The following is a 6679-nucleotide window of genomic DNA, read 5'->3' as shown; positions in this document are numbered from 1 at the left end:
ATAGTTCAAACGAGTAATTTCTCACACACGAGAAGGATCTGTTAGAGTTAGAGTTAGAGGTGCAACTTTTTCAAAACACTTAAACAATTCTGGACTGGATATCTGGACCTAGACCCACGTAATACCTCGTGTAATGAAAAAAAAAAAAATGAACCGCTACAATTAAAAGGAAACATGTGCTATGTTGCGCCATATGTAGATATCGACTTCCCACAAGTCAACACATTGCACGATTTACTGTATTATCGATACAGGGATAGAAAGTGTTTGGTTCGAAGAACTCCAATTCGACCACCCTAGTTCGAAAGTATTGTGTAATAAGGGTTTCATATCGAGGAACGAGGCTATTCCCCCGGGGGGCCCGAATATCGCTAAAGCAGGACACGCCGAATTACAGTTTTACATGCCAAGTGACGAGGTGATCGAATTTCCACGAGGGTGGTGCTGATTCTACTCGTAGCCAAAGAAAAGTCAAGTAGTGTGCGCTTGGAAGGGAAGGCTACGGGCTGTAATTGGAGCTCCGAAGGTAAAGGAAAGCATGCAAACGAAGAACATCGCTTCCTTTCGTATGTTGCTCGCGTGGCCAATTCAGAGGGACAACGAGTTTTTTTTTCTGCTATCTTTTCTTTCAATTCACTAGAGAGCGAGACCTAAAAACCCAGTCCCCGGACACTTGTACTGTACCGCCGCGCCTGTCTTGTCATGTCTAGCAAGAAAGGAAGTAAAAACACTTGAAAGTTGAGGCGGCAGACGACTCCTGAAGCTATGCCACATGGCCGAGCGATTCTGTTAGACTTGTTGGTTGTTTACAAGAAACCTCCTACATATGATCTTGCGATCGTTACAGCAGCAGGTTGTAGTTGGATGATTCCTTTTGCTCTACTTCATCAGCTCGTCAGCAGTTAATGTTTTTCGTGTTCTTTAAGCAGCGTCCCTACCAACGCCAGTTGTTCGAATTTCTGTGCTTTTCAACTCACACTGTTGAGAATCCCATGATTCCAGGTGAGCCGTTCCGACCGACAGAAGTAGTGCGTGCGTGTGTGTGAGAGATTTTTGTTCCCATCCTCAAAAGATCGTTTCACGTTGATCACGCATCCCAGTTTCCAGGTAGGATCTCTTTTTATTTCCTCTTTTGTAAATGCCAACAGCTACGCTTCTATACGTGCATTCGAATACTGATGAAGGTTAGAAGGAAGGGAAGGTACGATGGCCGTTTGCAGCTGCGTGCCCCTTAAGGCTGCGACCCATAGGTAGGTGAGAATGGTTCTTTTTGTTCGTTTCTTCAGCACGCCCGCGTTCGCAATCTGCCACATAATCCTACTGCCAGCGAACACAGACGGGTCCACTTCCTGAATGGCGAATGGTACCGAAGTCCGAGTCGGACGGGTTTTGTAGCGGAACATTTACGCGAGCGTCGGTGTCGCGAGCACGTTGCTTCCGGTTTGCATATTCTGCTGGGAAATCTATTTGCATGTTGCATTGTGACAGAGTGAAGATGGGACCCGGGAAGCATTGAAAAATGTCTTCTTTAATGAAATTATTCTTTAACTTAAGATACTTTGTTCCTTTACTCACCTTGCATGGCATCTTTCCTATCCTAAATGTATCCGGTTTAGCCTGTTTCCCTGCTTTTCCTACCCAACAAGTAGAGATTTTCCATCCAATTTTAAATCTTCTCAATTCCCACACCATCAACTCAACCCAGTGAAGGCCAATTAGAGGGCCACGTGAGAAGGAAAGGATACATCGAAACATCTCGCTGAGCAGCGCAAGCATCCAGCATCCCATGCGATCCCAAGTCTGTCGTTTGTATTTCTCCTGGGAACAAAACTTCGTCCCCTAATCACGTTTCTTCTTAATGAGGCTCCTGAAACGGCGGTGAATAACCAGCACGGATTGGTTCATTTCTAGCGGGTCCTTAAGAAAAGGAACTAAACGGCTTGTTTGTGAACGATTTTTAAACGGTTTTTTTCTTTACATAAGATGAAAGTTCCGGTTTTGTTCAAGACTTTGTGCTGTTCTGTCCGTTGGATTTGTGCTCTTTCTGAGATCTTAATTTTGCTTGGCTTTCTTCGATAATCGAACAAAATTAGGGATGTTCAATGGAATGGGGTCAAGCTTAAAATGTATTATTAGTATTAATTACTGAGTCAGTATGTAAGCTATCAAGTATTAGCATCAAATACTCTGATATCATTCTCCTGGGACAACATATTTGACCAACTTTTGATACGATTCCCGTATTAGGAGTTATACGTATTAGGATATTAGGAGGAGTCCTTTCGGATGGGATTTTATTCCCGGTCTGGCCGTTTGAAGACCGACGCCGCTGTCGCCTGCACCACCGGAGCGTCCGCTCAACTTTCTTCTCTATTACTTTATTTGTGATCAAAAGTTACCCACGGATACTAGCGAATAAAACACGATAAAACACCTTTCCATCCAGACCAGCAAGTTCTTCGCCAATATCATGAAATATGTATTCAGCTTCTACCACAAATCCACTGAATTCCCACGACGCTTACGTGCCTGCTAACATGGCGTAACTGTGGCCGAATAATTGAGATAAACTTACTACTGCACAGCAGTATCACAGCCAACACACAAAAAAACCCTCATTTCGCGAACTTAATCTTCAAACTGATCCACTTATATTTGATTTCATACCTAAAAACCTTCCCGATTGTATGAACCAAAAAAAGCGTAACTACTTCCTACGAACGCTTCTTTCCCATCCAGCCATCCGTGGCATGAAAACTCCCGAATCTGTAGCCGGTCGTTCCACTGCCACCGCCGTCGAACATTGGGCAGCGTTGTTAGGCGTTTCGCAAGGTATGCAACGATCCGCAACGTGGCCCCAGTTGTAGCGCAGCGGACGGGTTGCATTTTAATCGGGTTTTCTAAATGTGTAAAAAATATAGATTTACGTATTGGATTGTCCGAACTGTAGCGGGGGGAGGGTTTACTAGATGCCGTTGCATCACGGTTGAATGCAAACACACCGAAAAAGTTCCCATCGAGAATGGAGACCAGGAGTCGGTCATCCATTTTATGTGTCGCATGTTTTTGTTTGTCCTCCGGATCCCCTGTCCGGAATCTATATCCGCAGGTGTGGGTGCGATGATATTTTCCACATTTTCATTCACTCTCTGCCTCTGTGTCTCTCTCTCTCTCTCTCTCTCTCTCTCTCTCTCTCTTTCTCTCTCTATTGTTGTTCGCCTTCCCGAACACGCTAATCAGACAACAAACAAGCACCCCGAACACACACAAAAAAAGCAACACACAAGGGCCACACCAGTTCTCGGCTCTGGCCGGTCCTGCCGGAAATGCTGGCAATCTGTCACGATCCACCCTTCGCGGCTACCGTTTATTGGAGCCATTTTTACGTCAACAGTAGCTGTCTAAACAAAACCCGTCCGTTCTGCTTTACCTGATTGCTCTCTCCACTACCGTGCTGCTAGTACTTGCCGAATTTGTGGGTCCATAACGCGTGAAATGAACATGAAAGCTGGAAAATCATCACATTTCTTCCCTCTCGTCTCGGCAACATAATAAAGCGCTTTGGAGGTGATCTATGATCATGATCCAGTTCCCCAAACACAGACCGGAATCCACCACTAAAAAGGGAATGTAGCTATTGAAATGAAAGAAACCGGTAGTAGTTGAGCCCCCCACTCCTCCGTTGGTGATTTATGGGTTTGGTTCGATCGTTTCGGTCCCTCCCTCCCCCTAATGGCGATCGTAATGATGCACCCTAGCTTTGGAAGCTCCCTTTGTTCGATCGAGTGAGACTTTTTCCAAGGCACGACATTCGAAAGCGTCCATCTAGGGTGCAGCACACAATGGAGACTAGTAACCTTCAAAATGGGTGTTCATGTGTGTGGTTGGATGTTGTCCGATCGCATGATCTTCATAATCTACCCGCGACCGCTACTGTCACGATAACATAGATGTTTGATGCACTCTTTGTTGGCGGTGTGTTATGCATTTGAAGCTTTTGTTTGGGGTGACACTGAACACGATCGGTATGATCTCGTTTAGAAGGAATCTACATTTAATGGCGGATAACTGTTTGTGTTTCATGATTCGATGAAGCTGTTTCTTTCTCTGCTAGGTCTGTGTGTCCTTATTTGTGGTCCAAATTAGTCCAAGTAGTCCAGCTTTAGAGATTTGCATGTATCATTCCTGCTCACATGTTTAGTTTATTCTGCATAAAAAAGAGTCACTATTGTGGGATCATTTGTATCGAATCCTGTGAAGTACTGTATTACCCCTAAATATGACGTAAAAGTTCAATGAATGGCTAAGATCTCATCGCATATCCAGAAGAGGAAGTATTCTTCTTCTTCTTCTAGGCTTTACGGACTTCTAAGGTTATGCCCGCCATTTAATGACTTACTAGGCTTTCAAATACCACACCATGTAGTTGGATAGCCAGTCCTCATTATGGCGAAACGGTCCAGATCGGGGATTTCAACCTCAGTCCTGTCGTGTGCAGGCTCCTTTGTCGCCTCAAACCGTCTGGCCTCCCCAAGAGGGAATCCATGTATACTACTTGACTATATGAACTATAATGATTGACCAATTCATTTCTATGTTTGATAAACCCTAGTTAGTAAAGTAAATTATTTCGGGCCAATCCGGCTAAGGCTAGACGTCCTTTAAAATTGTCTTAATTGAACGGGTTTTGGTCAGTTATCCTGGAGTCTCCCTATCGGACACCTTCCAGGATGTACCCGTGGATGAAGAGTTGGGTGTTGGACTACAAAAAGTTCCCTTAGTAGACAAGTATTTTTGGACGATAAAATTACTTTGATAATTATTACAAACGGCTACCGATAAAAGCAGAGAACACTAGAAATGCAAGTGATCTTAGACGATAGTACTATGTCTCTCTCCGCGTATGGTTAAGCCTGGATCTCATTCTCATCCTATGATCATCTCAGAATTTGATTTGCTCTTCTCGATGGAGAACATTTTTCAGCATCTAGAGCTCTTTCTCGCCGACATTAGGACGGAACATTTCATATTATTAGTTATTAATATTATTAGCATATTAGTGTAGTGTTTAGCAATTCCTCCCATCAAAAGACCTCCTCAAATGATCAATCAAAGATGAATCCATTTGCAGAAAAACTTGAGCTTAAGCATCATACCACTTTCCGGTATTTCTCGCGGATAGATAGTCCTTCAGTGATTTTTTTTTACTCCTGGAATAGACGCTCAAACCGTCACTGCAGTTATACACGATAAGAGATATCAACATCATCATTTTAGCAGAGGGGTTCGATTGCAAGTACCATTCCACTCCGACTGATAAGACCCATCCATCTCTTTTCCCATTTACCCATCATATGCTGGCGTTGTCAGTTCTAGTTAAAACTTGTCTTCTGCTATACCTGCACATTGACCCTCTTTTTGACGCACCGGAAAGCGATTTTATTGACACATCACCATGGGGTAACATCGGGAAGATACGGCGGACACGATCCAGCGCAATCGTCCAGGTGAACAAATAACGACCTGCATTTCACGCTGACTCGTTCGCTTGAGCGCTTTAGAAGGGGTTAGTCCCCCAGGCTCAACGATCCACCGAAAGTTTAATTAAATGTAACATTCGAGCAACAACGCCCGCGCTGAGTCTGACGCATGCTGGAACAATTCGAACAACTCGCTACCGAAGGTAAATTCGTTTCCACGCTCTTCCTTCCATTTTCGCGAATGCGACGCAAAAATGAAGACAAAAAAAATGTTCCCAACTTCCGGTACACGGGTGATCAGTGTGGAAAGATAAACGCTCGCGGCAAGATTCCGTACCCCACAGCAAGAACAGTACATTGACCACCGCCGTGGAAGACGTTTTGGATCATTAACGGAAAGAAGACGACACCAACTCCCGGTAATGTGTGTGCGCGGTGAGAATGCCTGGTTTTACTTCTTGACTTACAAATCCATTTCGAGTGACACTTTGCAGCACCAATTAGGTCTCTAATGGTTACTGGTGTTACATCAATTACACCCGCGAACGAACCACAAACTCTTCGGCATAACATTAAGGGCGGTTTCGCTTTTGTTTAGAAATAATTAATCGACACAGCGCACCTTCGTGATGAATTTGTCGATCGCTATCTGCCGAATGTATGGGGAACGTCAATACATAAACACTAAACATTAAAGAAAAAAAAAGGAAACATAGGAAGTTTAACATAAAACACGCCCTTTTTATAAGGGATGCACGGAAGGATCCCCATCGACGAAGGTTCTGGTTCGGTGCACTTCCGTTTGTATCGCTGCGAAAGGGTGCAGCAACCGTTCAGGTTCGATTATTTAAAAGAAACGGAAAAGGGTCACTCGTCATGTTCCTGGTGTTTTGAGTTGAGGAGTTTGAAAATTTACACCTGTGTAGAAGATGAAAAGTGAAACGTTTTTCCCCTCCCAATTCGACAAAGTACAGTTGACCGGCCTTAAGGTCACGTTGCAGTGAGCGGAGGTGAGTTACTGCAATTGGGTGCTAATTTTAATGTTACTCATGTAAATTACGATGACCCTCAGTCGCCTTGTTTGGACGCTTGCTCGTATGCAGATGCTTTTCTCCGCTTTTGAAAACGGAACTGCCTTGCATTGTTTGTAATTGATTGAATAATTAAAGTAAAAACTTAATGAATGCTGTTCTTAGAGG

General features: G+C 44.0%; 1 protein-coding gene across 1 annotated transcript in view; it reads left to right on the top strand.

Moving 5' to 3' along the window:
* The window catches only part of LOC126562150 (multiple inositol polyphosphate phosphatase 1), a 222946-nt gene that overhangs the window by 95219 nt on the left and 121048 nt on the right, over positions 1-6679 (top strand). The gene's annotated exons all lie outside the window — the stretch shown is intronic.

The sequence above is a fragment of the Anopheles maculipalpis genome, chromosome 3RL, assembly GCF_943734695.1.
Source record: "Anopheles maculipalpis chromosome 3RL, idAnoMacuDA_375_x, whole genome shotgun sequence".
In the NCBI taxonomy this organism is placed as follows: Eukaryota; Metazoa; Arthropoda; class Insecta; order Diptera; family Culicidae; genus Anopheles; species Anopheles maculipalpis.
This window is presented reverse-complemented; position numbering and strand designations above follow the sequence as displayed.